Source organism: Erpetoichthys calabaricus, chromosome 2, assembly GCF_900747795.2.
Source record: "Erpetoichthys calabaricus chromosome 2, fErpCal1.3, whole genome shotgun sequence".
Classification (NCBI taxonomy): domain Eukaryota; kingdom Metazoa; phylum Chordata; class Cladistia; order Polypteriformes; family Polypteridae; genus Erpetoichthys; species Erpetoichthys calabaricus.
This window is the reverse complement of record NC_041395.2, coordinates 82,195,838-82,211,600: the sequence shown is the minus strand read 5'-3', so window position 1 is coordinate 82,211,600 and position 15,763 is coordinate 82,195,838.

Below are 15,763 nucleotides of genomic sequence, written 5' to 3'. Positions count from 1 at the left end.
ATATTTTATGTAGCACTCTTCCAAGTAGACACTGTGACAAAAAGTTTAAGTTGAAATGAAAATACACTGCTGAACACAAACATACAGAATTATGGAAATATCTGGAGACATTTTAAAAAATGAAACTGAGATCCTGAACAATAGTAACAAGCAATAACTTAATGTAGCTACAGTAATTGCTGTGTCATGATTGCAGAATTGTACTTTGCAAAATGACTAAGTTAAAGGTTTTAACAATAAAGATTTCTTTGGTAAGGGAAAATATTTTGCTTACATATAAAGTAGACAACAGTGCTGTTATGAAGAGGGCTTTCAGCACACAGGCGTACAGTCTGAACAGATGGGAACAGATAACTGATGGCGTCCTTGTGGGCTGATGGTTATCTTCCTTTTTCAGAAAAGCGAGTGAGGCAAAGAGTTCAGATTTTATATTTCAAAACGGTTGTGGTTTTATTTTTCTTTCTTTTTTACGTGTAGATTCCATTTCTAGGCATAGGTTTCTTTAAAGACCTATAATTTTTTATTGTTGTGCATTTTGAAAGTTAACCCACCACCATTTTGTGTATTGTTTTCTTGCATTTGCACTGCTCTTTTGACTTGATCACTTTAGTTTTGCTGTTAGTGATGGGTCACATCGATACTCACTGACAATGAGGAGTGATGATGTGTTTTATTATCTCACTACTGGTATATATAATGGCACTGCACTAGTAAATGTACCTCAGATTGTGTAATCAGTAGATATTACAAATTTCTTCCTGCTCGTTAGCATTTCAGCTTGTTTTCAACTAAAACACTAAATCAGTATATAGTTACATTTTAGTTAGTGTTGATCAGTGTAAAAAATTTCACTAAGTGTTTCTTTTTCAGTATTTAGTCTAAGCCAGGATTCGCTCTAAGTGTGATCTCACTAAGACTGATGGATGGAGAGTGAAGTCGTAGCTTCTTGGGTATGTCAAACTTTGCATAGCAACACTCCTGACATGCAAATGTTCCCAGTCAACATTCTGATGACAAAGCGTGCATGTCTTTTTTATGAGACATCATTATTTCATTTTTGCACAGCACATTATAAATAGGAATGTTTTGGAGGGCCCAGGTCCACATTTGTGTTTTTTTTTCAACATTGAGTCTATTTTGCCTTTTACTGCTCCTGACTTTTACAATGTCTAAGGGATTATGTTTAGCAATGGTTCTCACAATATGCAAGTAACTGTTGCCCTTTTAGCATTTTAAGACAGTATTTAGGAGAACTTTGTTCACTCACCCATGCTCAGATTTTATGCATTGGCCAACTAAAGTTCTCTTGTGTGTTCTAATAATAATAATAATTCTTTGCATTTCTATAGCACTTTTCTCACTACTCAAAGCGCTCAGCAATTGCAGGTTAAGGGCCTTGCTCAAGGGCCCAACAGAGCAGAATCCCTTTTTGGCATTTACGGGATTCGAACCGGCAACCTTCCGATTGCCAGTGCAAATCCCTAGCCTCAGAGCCACCACTCCGCCTAGTGCACAGTATATCATACATTCTGTATTATTGATTATTATATCTATCTTGCCTGAAGAATGAGCCTCTCTATTTACTGGTCCATGCCTGATTCAGTTTAGCTCCTGCTTACTAAGAATTGTTTGTTTCACTTTGCAGTTCCCATAAAATAACACAAAGGTAAGTGCTGCTCTTGTAGCTCTGAGTTGATACCTTTCATTCAATTTCTTCTTTTTCTAAATGCTCTGACATGCTAACTATCTGCAACATTGGGAGCAGGAGTGAATGATAATGATTGAGTTAACCTTCTCTGCAACAATGACAACAAAATAGAGCTCTTAGCAAGTACAGCAATTGGATAAAGTGCATGTCTGTCCTCGGAAATTATGTTATGTAATTTGCTGTATTTGTCATAATAGCAAAATACATCATAGGCTTTTCTTCCATTACATAGTGTAGGACCAGAAGTTAAATTTGTTGTTGGTTGCAATAAAAATGTTCATCTCTGATGCTAGGTTCTTCAACTACAATTTGTAGAGCCCTATTGTAAAGTGAATTACTGTATAATTATACTGACAATAAATCAAAAACATTTGCATTCACAAAAAATAAGTTAGACAGGAACACTGACCAGAGAGTTCAGCGGAGGGAATACTAAACACACCATGTCATTTTGCAGCCAGTAATTACTTTTTTATGAACTAACAGCAGTTATAAAGGTGAAGCAGAATTGAAAAGGGTCTGAAATTCAAATCAGTTCCTGGCATCAAAAAACAGCAATTCAGATGCTAATGCCATTCTTAACTTGCACATCATCGAAAAGGGCAAATCGCTAGCACTACTGATTGGCAAGCACACACAAACCATTTGTGCATGAATGAAGATAATTTGAATCATGTGTTACATTGGCATCCCGCCCAGGGTGAGTTTCTGCCCTGTGCCTGTTCCTTCCAGGTTACTCATTGGATTCATTGCAACTCCAAACCAAGTGGAGCAGGTAATCAATAAAAAGAAAGATGAAGATAACATTTTATAGAAGAATTATGGTAAAGAACACTTTCCATTCATACATTAGATGGGAATTCATCTTGATAGTGGGATTTAATTATGGAAAAAAAAGAAAATGTTTGGGTGGGCTTTTACTGAAATCTGCTTTTCATTTTCCATATGAACTTAAAAATCTTGACTGTCATCCACGATTGGTCTCCCTGACTTATATTTTTTGCCAGTTGCTTGGAATTACTCGGTGTCCTCGCTATATTCACCGGTCTAAAAGAGGCCCCTTGTAGATCTATGGCTCAGATGCATCGATTGCAAGTATATTGACATCTCACCGTGTTCACTGGCATAACGCTAGGGCTGTCTGAGGAATAAACATGGGCCATCTTCGTCCTCTTCAGGAAGTGTCTGTGCCCTGCTCTCCCAGCTGTTCCAACTTTAGGCTCACCCTTTTGAACACTTGCTCCATCACTAACAAGACCTCGCTGATTATTGACCTCATCTCCCAGAAGCAAGTGGACATGTTTCTTCTTACAGATACTTGGCAACAACCTGGTGACTATTTAAATTTAAACTTGCTGTCTCCCCCAGGCTATAGCCACATATCTAAACCCAGGTTAACAGGAAAAGGGGGTGCCCTGGCTGTGGTTTATAGATCTACCTTGACAATGAAGGAACTCTCCTTTTTTGAAGTCACATCTTTTGAATATATTGCTGTTAAAATGGTTTCCTCCCCTCCTGTACTGCTTTTGTTAGTTTATCGCCCTCCCAAATTTGTGGTGAACTTTCTGTCTGAATTTAATGAACTTCTCACTGTAATCTCATCTCTTTGCCCTGTTGTAATTTTACTTGGTAATTTTAATATTCATGTTGATATCAACTACTCTCTTACAGCTGAATTTATCGCAACTTTGGATTGTTTTGACTTGACACAGCATGTAGATTTCCCCACTCATACTCAGGGTCATATTCTTGACTTGCTTTGTTCAAATGACTTGAATAATGTCTCTGTCTCAGGTTCACTCTCTGGTATTTCTGATCTTAATGTTGTTGAATGTAACTTTAGCATTATTACAACTACATCTGTCAAGAAAAAGTCTGTCTCCTATCGCAACATTAGGTCTGTTAATTCTGATTTGTTTGCTGCTTCCCTTCTGTCTTATGTCTCTTTCTGAATTGCATAGTCTTCCCTCTCCTGAAAACATGGTTTCCCTTTATAACAGATGTGTTTCCCAACTATTAGATAACTTTGCTCCCTTAAGGACAAGGCATGTTCCAGCCTCCTGCTCTTGGCCCTGGTACACCGGTGAGCTCAGAGCTATGAAAGCCACTAGCCAGCGTCTTGAATGGCTTTATAAGAAAACGGGCCTCATAGTTCATTCACAACTTTACACAGAGCACATACTTAAACATAGGGATGCCCTTAACACTGCTCGCTCCAACTATTATTCCTCTGTCATAAATGGTGCTAAGACTAGGCCTAGAACTCTTTTTAGGACTGTTAATAAACTCCTCCAACCCCCTCCTCTAGCAGGCCCCAATACAGATGAACAGTGTCAGGCTTTCTTACATTTCTGTAATACAAAAATTGATCAAATCTTTCACAGTTTCCCCTCCACACGACAGTCACTCACTCATTCTGATCTGCCATCTCCATCATCAAGACTCGCTTGTTTCTCGCCTGTTGACTCTCTTGCCATCTCTGAACTTATTAATAAGTCTAATGCCTCCTCCTGTCTGCTTGATCCTGCCCCCACTTCTCTGCTTAAGACACGATCATCTATAATTAGTATTCCTCTTCCCTCATTGGTAAATGCATGTTTCATTTCAGGTTCTGTCCCTACTGCCCTCAAAACTGCTGCAGTTACCCTAATCCTTAAAAAACCTGACCTGACCTTTATCTCCAGTTACTAGCCTCTCTCTAATCTCCCTTTTTTGGCTAAGGTGATGGAACACGTGGTTGCTACACAACTCCATGCTTTTCTTCTAGATAATACACTCTATGAGCCTTTTCAATCTGGCTTTCGTACACAGCACAGACAGCTGTTCTCCGTGTAGTCAATGATCTTCTCCAGTCTGCAGATTTCGGTTCCCTTAATATTCTCCTCCTTCTTGACTTAAGTGCAGCATTTGACACTGTTAACCATGAAATCCTCCTGTCATGTCTCTCTGCTGTAGGCATCTCTGGCTTAGCCCTTCAATGGGTCACATCCTATCTTTCTAATAGGCAACAGTTTATCACACTCGGCCGATATAAATCTTCCACCTCACCTGTGTCGCATGGTGGTCCCTCAGGGTTCAGTCCTTAGGCCATTACTTTTTCTACTTTATATCCTTCTTTTTGGTCAGATTATTCTCAGACATGGCCTTAACTTCCACTGTTATGCAGACGATATACAGTTATATCTTAGTACAGACTTCCCTACAGATTCACCTCCCAGCACACTCACAGAATGCATCACTGATCTTAAGCTATGGATGGAAAATAACTTTCTCAAACTTAATGCCAATAAAACTGAAATATTACTGGTAGGTCCAAAATCCCAACTTTCTCAGGCATCCAATTTCTCTGTTTCTGTTGATGGTACACTTGTCAAACCTGCTCCTGTTGTCAGAAATCTTGGTGTTTTGTTTGATTCATCACTTAACTGAGCTACACATTAAGTCTCTTTCCAAAATTTCATTCTATCATCTCCGTAACATTGCCCGCCTCCGTCCATTTCTGTCCTTGTCTGATGCTCAAACTCTGGTTCATTGTTTCATAATGTCTCATATTGATTACTGTAATTCTCTCTTCATTGGCCTTCCTGCAAAATCTATACAGAAGCTATAGTACATTCAGAACTCCACAGCTAGAGTCCTTACCCACACAAAGTGTTTTGCTCCCATCTTCCCTGTTCTCTCCCATCTTCACTGGTTACTGGTTCCATCAAGGATTAAATTCAAGATTCTGTTTCTCACCTTTAAAGACCTACATAACCTTGCCCCACTCTATCTCACTCAGCTACTAGTTCCTTACACTCCTTGTCACTCTCTCAGGTCCTCGAGCAGTAATCTCCTTACTGTCCCGCGCACCAGACTCTCCACCTTGGGAGGAAGGTCCTTCAGTGCTATAGCACCTCAAATCTGGAACTCTGTTCCTCAGTCTCTACGAGATTGCTCCTGTTTCTGCACTTTTAAATTGCAACTGAAAACTTTCCTCTTCTATGAACTTTTGTCATCTGTGTAATTTTTTTTTGTTTTTTTACTCTGTATGTAAAGAGACCTTGGGTTTGTGAAAGGCACTCAATAAATGTAACTTATTATTATTATTATAAACGTATTGGCTGGAATAAAGTATCTAACATCAAAAGCAATTGATTGTGATCAGTATGAAAGGAGACCAATGAAAGGAACAGTTTAGTAAGTTAAATTTTTTTTTTTTTTTTTGTTCTTTATTTCGCCTTATACAATTTCTTGTATTAGGAATTTGTTAGTTTTTGCATACCCCTTGGGGTCAGAGCACAAGGTCAGCCATTGTACAGCACCCCTGGAGCAATTACAGGTTAAGGGTCTTGCTCAAGGGCCCAGCAGAGTAGGATCTCTTTTGGCAGTGACGGGGATTCAAACCGGCAACCTTCTGGATACCAGCAGAGATCCTTAGCCTCAGAGCCACCACGCTTTCACACTGTGGACAGGTGGAAGGAGTACAGGAACCGTTTGGGGTGCCAGCTGGGTTGTGCCTTTCCATTTTTAGGCAGTGAACAACAAAACAAGCAGTTGAGGATGCAAAACAGAACATAAAGTAGCCTTTGTGGCTTTTCAATGCAATGGCTCTTGTGAGCAGGTAAGTATCTCAGAGGTCCACCTTTTAGATTTGTCTGAGTTCAAATGAGATGCCCTCCACGGTGAGAGTTGGGCTTTTATAGCTGTCTGGGTGGAAGTGGGGTGGGGGGTTAATTGCCCTTAATGGGCATCATCTCACTGCAGTTGAAGAGAAAAAGGACAACACTGTTAATGGAGGCTCCCCCTCTCCTCCCTGGTGGGGTATTATGTACCTTGGCTAAGCTTTGAACGTGTCCCTCAGACACCAATGCATGACAACACACAGTTATACAGAGTGACCTCTAACTGCAGGCGACCTGTAGCTGAAAACCACTAAAGGCAACTGTTATCCAGAACCCCTTTGTCATACCAGTACATAAAACACAGCACAATATGTGTCTTTGCAAAACAAATCACCCAGAAAGATACTAAGGAGGCATAAAATGAAGCACCTTTAATATACAAAATAAACTGGACTTAATAAGATGGCCAGGAAAAAGAAAAAACTTGAAGTAAAAAATAACCAAAAGTAAAGTAAAAAAAAAAAAGTCTGCTTCTCTTCTGGGCCTGAAGTGTTTGCCATTCTCTTCCCAGCACTTTGCTCTTCCATGAAGGATTGTGCTATGTCCTCTCCTTAGGTGATATGACAAAGCTGCAGTATCACTGGTCTCGGGGTTCCTGGTGTTCCTGCACACCTAAGCCTTCTATCAGCTTTACTTTGGGGGGGGGGGGGGCTCCAAGGCAGCACTTTCTCTATCTACACTGAGAGACAGCATGATCCCACATATTTTCTTATGGGACTGTGCTTTTCAGTGGTGAGAGGGTGTCACCACCTTTGATATTTCCTCCTTGCCTCACTTTCTATTTACAAGGAGAAAACTGAGCATCCCTGACAGTGGGATCCACCATAGCCAACCATTTAGTGTTAGGTATTCTTTCTTCATTTAATTATTTGGTACTTTGTTTTATTAATATTTTCAACACTCATCCCGTTTAGATTAAAAATGGTTACACTTTCATTTTTAGCACTTTGTTCCTATTATACAGACATCTTATTGGTAGGCACTGAAGATCAACCCACTACACTTCCTAAGTGTCAATACTAAAAGACTGGCTCCTCAGGAAAATTGCTGGGAAGAAAAGAGGGATAAGAGCTTCTCTGAACAGATTTTCCTTAAAAAAGAATACTGTGACTCTGGACATATAGTCACATCTTGAATAATGACCTCTTATTACTAACTTTCATGTTATGGCATCATTCCAATGTCCCAAACCAGACCAGACACGGGAAATCCTGGCTGATTCCAACAACGTCACTTCCAGCCCTGGCCCCGAGGATGTCACTTCCAGTTCCAGGTCTGATGACATCACTTCCAGTTCCGGACCCGATGACTTCACTTTTCGTGACCGACCTTAAAAACCCTCCATCTTCCCTCTGTTAATCAGTTCTGTCTTGGATTCAATTCTGTACACAAATCTGTTTTATATTTGCCTTTATATTAGCCAGGAATTAAGAATATGGGTGGCTGCCCCAAAATCATTCTTTCATATGTCAAGGTTGTTCATTTTCACAATATATATATATATATATACAGTATATTTACCAGCAGAATAAATATTAGTGGTAAAATTTTCCTAAGCTTCTAAGTACTCCAATGATAAACATCAGTCACAAGTGTTTATTGAAACAAATTCTCTGCCTCAATCTTCAGTTATTTTGTATTAATGTAAGCTCAGAGCATTATGGAACATGTTATCTCCTGTGGCAGTCACTTAGAAGTTGAACATGGGAGGTCTCAGCTTTAAAGACCCAACTTTGTCCTGCAGGTGACCTCCAACTGACAGCCAATCAGGCGCCAGCTTCGACACAATTGCCATCTGACCATAACAAAACAAAATCAAACTTAAACACTAAAGAATTTATTTATTCATTTTTTTGATCCTAATCAGAGATTTGTGGTTTTTTTTTGTACCAAAGTCTTTCATACAGAAAGCTTTCTGTCTGATAAATAAGTATTTTGATCCCCTAGGAATGCAATGGTGTCTACAGAAAAAGAAAACATCTATATATTTTTTCAACAAGAAGGCATAAATGAAAGGGGAGCAGCGGACATTCTAACTCTCCTTTATTAAAAGTGGTACATCTTTAAGGGTAAGCTAAAAGGGATGCCAAAAATTGGGAACTGCAATGATCTGTGAAGTTGTGTTTGGTGATTTTGAGTTGCGGACATCAGAGAGCACTAGATGATGTAAAAGATGGCAGTACATATTGTGGTAAATAAACAAGCCTTGACACAACAGAACAGGTTTGGGACAGCCTACCGTATAATTAGAAGTGGCCGCAAATGAAAAAGATCAGAAAAATTGTCTTTACAGACAAGAGTCCAAAACAGAACTGAACAGGTTAGAAAACATGGAGGATATATAATTGAGAAACAGGAAGAGGAGGGATCTTGGGACCGGAACTGGAAATGAGGTTGTAGCGGTGCTACTAGAATTTGAAACTACAACTCCCAGCAGTCCCTGCAGTGGCTCTGATTGGTCTTCTGTTGAGGGTGCAGGGGCTGTTGGGGTCAAAGGATGTCAGCGTGGCTTTTAAAAAGAGGACCGGTGGCCAAAAGAAAAAAAAAAGTTTTTGGAATTTTGTAATTTGTGTTTCAAGTTCCTGTCTGTCTGCCTTCTGTACTTATTCGTTTTGTCCTGGATCATTTTGTGGTTGGGGTCTGGATTGTCTGCCGTCTGCCTGTGTAAATCAGGACTGTAAGTGGATTCATGGCCATCCTGTGAGGAAAGGAGCACTCCTGAATCTGTTCACAAGACTATCTTTACATTCCTATTCAATGTGCAGATCTCTGGACTATCTATTTTCATCATTACATTTCATCCGTTGCTGTTTTTCATGGACTTTACTGTGTGTGTTTTGTTTGTGCTTTGTTGTATATGTTGTTGTTTTCATTTATTTCTTTTGTTTTCATTACATTCTTTATTTGCTGTTTGATTACCGGTTTGCTTTGTTTTTGTCTCTGTTTGTGTGTGTGTGCGGGTTGGGCCAAGGCTGGGTGTGTCCCTGGAATGTCCACCATAAAAATAAATAAATCATAGTCTTTTTGACGGTGTGAATCTTAGTGGCACCGGACCGCTACAAGGTCATCAGGCTGTGTCTTCTTGGGACGTGGAAATGATGTCATTAGGAGGTGGGCTCTTCTGCTGGTCTGGAAGTGATGTCATTGGAGACAGGTGGAATTTCCCACAATTGGTCTGCGGGGAGATAAGAGTAAGGATTAGTGCACTCTGCCACCTCCTAGCCTGCCTGGGAATTACCTTCTTTTGAACCCTATAGCTGCCTCCCATGCGCACGTGTGTGACGATATCTATCCATATATACATTTTGGAAAATCAAATTGTGACATCAAGATCTACAAAAAGAAAGTAACACTGAATTGGAGTATAGCTTAGTTTTGAATTTTGACTTTGCCTTCTGGTTCTGAATTTCCTGAATCTGTGTAAAAGATCACTGGTGACTCTCACCTCAAGCACCTGCCATTCAAATGTACAGTATCTCATGCTGTTTTTTTTCCAAAATTACCATAATAATTATAACATTCTTCAGTATCTTTGGAGTTCAATAAGTACCTTATTTGTCTAAACATTTAAAAGATTACTTTTTAACGTCGTAACTGACAAAAAGCTGTATAGATAGCAGTGTTCTCCCCAGAAATTTTTTCCAGCTGGGTAGCATTAAAAAGTAGCCGGGTGGGGCGGAACAGGGAAATTTGGTGGTGGGGAAGATTAAATGTGCACTATTTTTATTAGTTAATTATTATTAATTATTTTCCAATGCTCAATATGACCTCCTTTTTTAAGGTTTGACACTTGTGCCAGAATATTTTTTATTACATTTAAGAAGTATTCAATTCAGGATCCTGCAACCCTAACAAAAATTTTAAATAACAATTGTTATGACATAAACCAAGAGGCACAAATATTGTCGCTGTTGGGAAGAAAAGTGAAAACAATGAAAAAAATTAAGAATATTCTTCAAAGCCAACTTGTATATGCAGAAGGTGTCTTCAGTTAAATATTTATTCTTCTTTTCTTCCAAGAAAGGAACAACCCATTTCTTTACAGTGTTCCAACAGCTTTTCAAACAACGTTGTATGTGGCAACTCATTTTTTATCAACCAATACATAGATCTTAATGCTCCTTTCAATTTGATCGATTCCAGTTTGCTCTAGTACACACTTTCCTAAAAGGTAAGCAGAAGACTCAATGTGCATTTTACTTTTTTCATGGTCCAGCAAGCTTTCTTTTCGAATTCTTGTGCATGGCACGTTTACCCAAGGTAACTACCTCCTTGGGGGATGTTTGTTTGAATATTTTATGAACAATGAGCACCACATACCATTATCTTTGACCATTAGCCAATCAAAATCTTTAAACCATTGTTTGTTTATGCCAGATAAGCGGTGCTTACATTTATCAATTGGCAGAGTGTGTGCTGAAGAGATTTCCCCTGATGGACCAGCCTCTGCAATGTCTTTGTCTGAAATTGCCACATGAGGAGTTGACGCTGCACCTTCATTAGTTTGTGGCGTCTCTTTTCTGGAATAACTGAGCAATGTTGTTTTCTGAACACTTTTTTTGCTCATGTTGGTAGAACATTTGGAAAAAATTTAAAGTATCTATGAATAAGACTTTTGAGTGGGAAAGTGAAAGCCTGTTGGATATTCAATGCACACTTGCACTACGGCAGGGCAAGATATAAACAAAAAAGGAATGGCAGATGGGTCACTTTAACAAAACTACGGAATCGTATTAGGGCCACGGTGAACAAAAAAAAAAAATGCGGGCACATTGAAGTAAAAAAAACTATATGTCGAGAATAAAGTTGACATGTTGACTTTATTCTCGCTGTTTACGTCGTGATTAAAGTCGACATTTCTACTTTATTCTCATAGTTTATTTTGTCATTAAAGTAGAATGTCGTAAACTAAACTTCATCTTAAAATCAATGTTTAATTTACTAGATTTTCACAAATGCTTTGTGTTAAGTGTTCCCCGACCGAGTTGTTAATCACTACTCGCTTCTTAAACAGACTTCCTCTTGCACTGAGGAGGCACCGGGAGGGATCGCCACACAGAATCCATTCACTTCATGATATTCCTGCTCTCTGAACATTTACAATGCTAAGATACATACTTGATATCATTTTCATGATGAAGTGCATTAAAGCATGTATTAAACATGCATGGTAGTGTGGCGGTAGTGCTGCTCCCTTGCAGTAAGGGGTTCCCAGGTGTATGTTCAGTGTAGAGAAATTTATGGCAGGTGTGACGAAGCTCCAAAAAGCTGGATGTATGAATGGGTATCGCACAGGTTTAACTTAAAAATTGTGTGAATGTTGGATTCGTGATCTGGTGGTCGGAGACATGAACACAGAATTCAATGGATGTTCTTCTGAGCGGGCTTTCTTTAATGCACGCGTGCTGTCTCTATCTAACGTACCAAAACCCCAATTCCTATCCTTCCTTTTTTCTTTCTCTACATAACCAATCGCCACACGATAACATAAAGCATTTCATGCGCTACATAATTTATGACGGGGTTTGAGAAAATCTAGTAAATGAAATATTCATTTTATGATGTTTAGTTTACGGTGTTCTACTTTAATGACAAACTATGAGAATAAAGTCAACATGTCAACTTTAATCTCGAGATAAACGGCGAGAGTAAAGTGGAAATGTTAACTTTATTCTCGACACTAGCAAGCCCGCGATTCTCGAAAGAATCGCAAATCCAAGAATGGCAATCACTTTCTGTTCCCTCCGATATTTGGAGGGATGAAATATCATGGAGGGTGGGTGAGTCCTGGGAAAGTTCATTTAATTAAATAAACATATTTGTACTAAAGCGGTTTCTTTTTGGAGCTGTGACTCATCTGGTTCTAGTGTTTCAGAAGCGCGTTGTAGGCACCTTCATTTATTGTTTTTATTCATGCAGTCTCTTTTTTGTTTTTCTATGGCTGTGTCGTCAGCGAGAAGTCGTTTGCTGACGGCGGTGGATTCGCGTGCTGAATTGACCATGGCGGCGGATCCGGGCATGGAGGGCCACATTACTAAACGAACATGGTATATGTGGTGGTGTGGGCGGTCGCGTTCGGGCGGCTGTACAACCTGGCGTGCACGCTTTACCTCAGGTTTAGTTCACAGGTCGTAGCCATGGTAAAGTTTTCATTTAATTAAATAAACCTATTTGTACTAAAGCGGTTTCTTTGTGTGGGCGCCTTCGTTCATTGTTTTTATCCATATGGGCTCGTTTACAGGTCGTAGCCATACGGGCTCGTGTTTGTATTACTAATCGTTGAGCTGCTTCCATTTGGAGCTGTGCCTCCTTTGCCTCTGCTGTGCCAGAAGCGCGTTGTGGGTGCGCTCGTTCATTGTGTTTATCCATACGGGCTCGTTTTGTATTTCCGTTAGTTGAGCTCTTTCATTGTGGAGCTATGATGTCTTTGCTTCTGGTGTGTCTGAAGCGCGTTGTAGAAGCCTCCGTGTATTGTTTTTATCCATGCGGTCTCGTCTTTGTTGTTCTGTGGCTGTGTCGTTAGGTAGACGTCGTTTACTGTTAGGAATCATAATTGAACATGCCACACAGACTGCTGGCACAGTGGATTAGAGCAAGTTTAGTTTACAGGTTGTGTTGTTTGGGCACCACCTACTGACTCTGGGAAGCCGCTGTGTTTGACTCTGGGGCGCTGCGGCGCAGTGCGCATGCGCTTTGGTGTGTCCATTGTGCATAAATTAAACTGTCATTTAGTAATATAGATAAGCTTAGCAGCGCTACACAGACTCCACTGACACTGAGAACAGAGACGTCACTTCCTGACACCCTTTTTCTGATATCTGACTCGCTGGTTCCATGAGTCTTTTTTTATTTTATCAGTCTGTTGCCGCTCCGCTCCCGCTATTAGCATGTACAGCCCCCTCTCGAAAGCCCACCTCCCCATACTCTTTGCATGTGAACTCCGCTCAGGCCTTGTGCCCGCTATTAGTTTTAGCACCGAATGATCGGCGATCCTACTTCTAAAATATTAGCCCACTCGCCCGCTCGTCCCTTGCCATCTCTGCAGATCATTAGATCTGCGGCTGTCATCTCACAATGTCATGCGTGCGAGATGACAGCTGGGTGCTCAACTAAATTAACCGGGTGCGACGCTAAGGAGAACACAGAGATAGTATGTTCCTCAGTGATCAAGGGTAACACTCTTGAGATGTGAAGACCTTTTCTCAGCAGTTATGATTACCAATAATAACAATTATAATTTAATAATTGCTGTGTTTTACTAAAGAAAATGCTTGTTTTATATTATTTTAATTAATTAGCACTCACTCAATATTTACTGCTGGTGTCTAGGCTACTATAAATTGTCATTGTCAATAACTCCAATGTTTAATCATAAACCTGCTTTCTTACATAATTTTCTGATTCAAGTGTTGTTATGTAATGGAAAAATGTATTTGTTCCAATTGACAGGCAATTCAAAGAAGCTAACCACTAGGTGAAGTCAGTGTGACTCTAAAAGTCTTTGCAGTTTGCCTTAAAAGATAATTATTGTTATATTTTGCAGAGTGCTCTGATTTTTTAAAGACTTAGGCCTTATGATATGGTTGTCAAGCCTGATTCCACAAACTTTAGGGCCCAGGTAAATGTTTAAGAGCTTAACACAGATACAGTAGAACAGCTTTTTATACTTAAAACTCTTAATTCATTCCTGCTAGCTCATGTTTCTTGCAAAACCTTCCACTGCACTGTTGCCAGCCTTAAAGCTGTGATTGACAGCATACTGAGTTTTGAAAACTCACATCTTTGGAAATATTAAGTGTTTGAGTCTGCTGCTGTCTCTCTGCTCCTGATGCAAAGATCCTTTATTACACCTTCACCATCTTTTGAATGAATTAATGACTACTGTACATGAAATGCTGCAGTGGGCTGGCGCCCTGCCTGGGGTTTGTTTCCTGCCTTGTGCCCTGTGTTGGCTGGGATTAGCTTCAGCAGACCCCCGTGACCCTGTAGTTAGGATATAGCAGGTTGGATAATGGATGGATGGATGTACATGAAATGCCAACCAATTAGTGTGCCACACCGGTGCCCATGAAATACATGGCATCCATGAAAAATAATGGTACAAATTACTAAAAACAAAAGCACTACAGCAAAAGTAAATTGGATTGTGACCTTCTTTTAAAGGATCTTGACAAACAATACATTTAAAAATGGCATAGTTTAAACAAAACAAATCCAGACATGCATTACTGAGGTGCTGACATAAAGAACTTTGATATGGTGTTAACTATAGATAAACTATTTAAAACTGTTTAACTTCAACACTTCAAATTGTTGATTTCCTGTTTCAGGAAGCAGGAGTTAGGCCATACTTCCATCTGTGTGGACAAAGATACTATGGAGAGTGTCAGGAGCTTTAAATATTGTAGAATTAATATCACTGAAAACCTTATTAATAAAGCACACTAATGCCTATATTTCCTTATACATCAGAGAAAAGTCTAAATGTCCTCATCTATGCTCACCAACTCCTATACATGCATGTCACAAGGCTACCCAACAGATGCTTGTGCTAACAAATGTGTGTTCATACATTACCTGATGGGTGTATTGAGTACTTATAACTAGTGTTTTGTGTTGCATCTAAGGTCTAATGTTGTATTAATTGTGTTGCAGTCTGTTGCTTCTATTATATTACTGTCTCTAATTTGTTGAGGACATGTAATTATTAATGTCTTTATGCTGTGTAGACATGAAAAGAAATTAACCTTACACCAGCCATCAAGAAACTGAGATCCTATGATCGTGGCCTTCTCACCTTTCCTTTTGACTTCCTTAAAATTCTACATATGGCTCTGTGGCTTCTATTTTCTGAAACTTGATTGTTAGTTGAGCTCCATTACTGGACATATTCAGATCATACTTAGGCCACCAAGCCTCCCTTCCCTCATTTATACCGGGTAGCTGCTGGAACTTGTGATAACATGATTGTTGTTACAATGAATATTGAGTGAAGAGCTAAGAGTTCAGCCAATCACCTTACCAATAATCCAACCATCATGTACAGTTCCATCATGCCTGACAAAGCTGCCTTGCCTCAATTTAAATGAATCACTGGTTGATCCAGGCTACTGAGCCAGGACATTCGCCAGTGTCATTTTGCCATAATAGATCGCTGGTATGTTAATGGAATATCATTGCTCATGATTAACAGAACCAACTTTATTCTTGCTGGGTGCCCTTATTGCAATATGAGTGCAGTAAATCGCTTCAATTACATTAGGAAAACTGGACATTGATGTAACTTGTTTTTTTATGTAGGAAAAAACCATGTTATGTTTTATGTATGAGCACCCATATTATACAAAACATCTTTTCCACTGTCAACTGGCCATTATTTATTAATTAATGA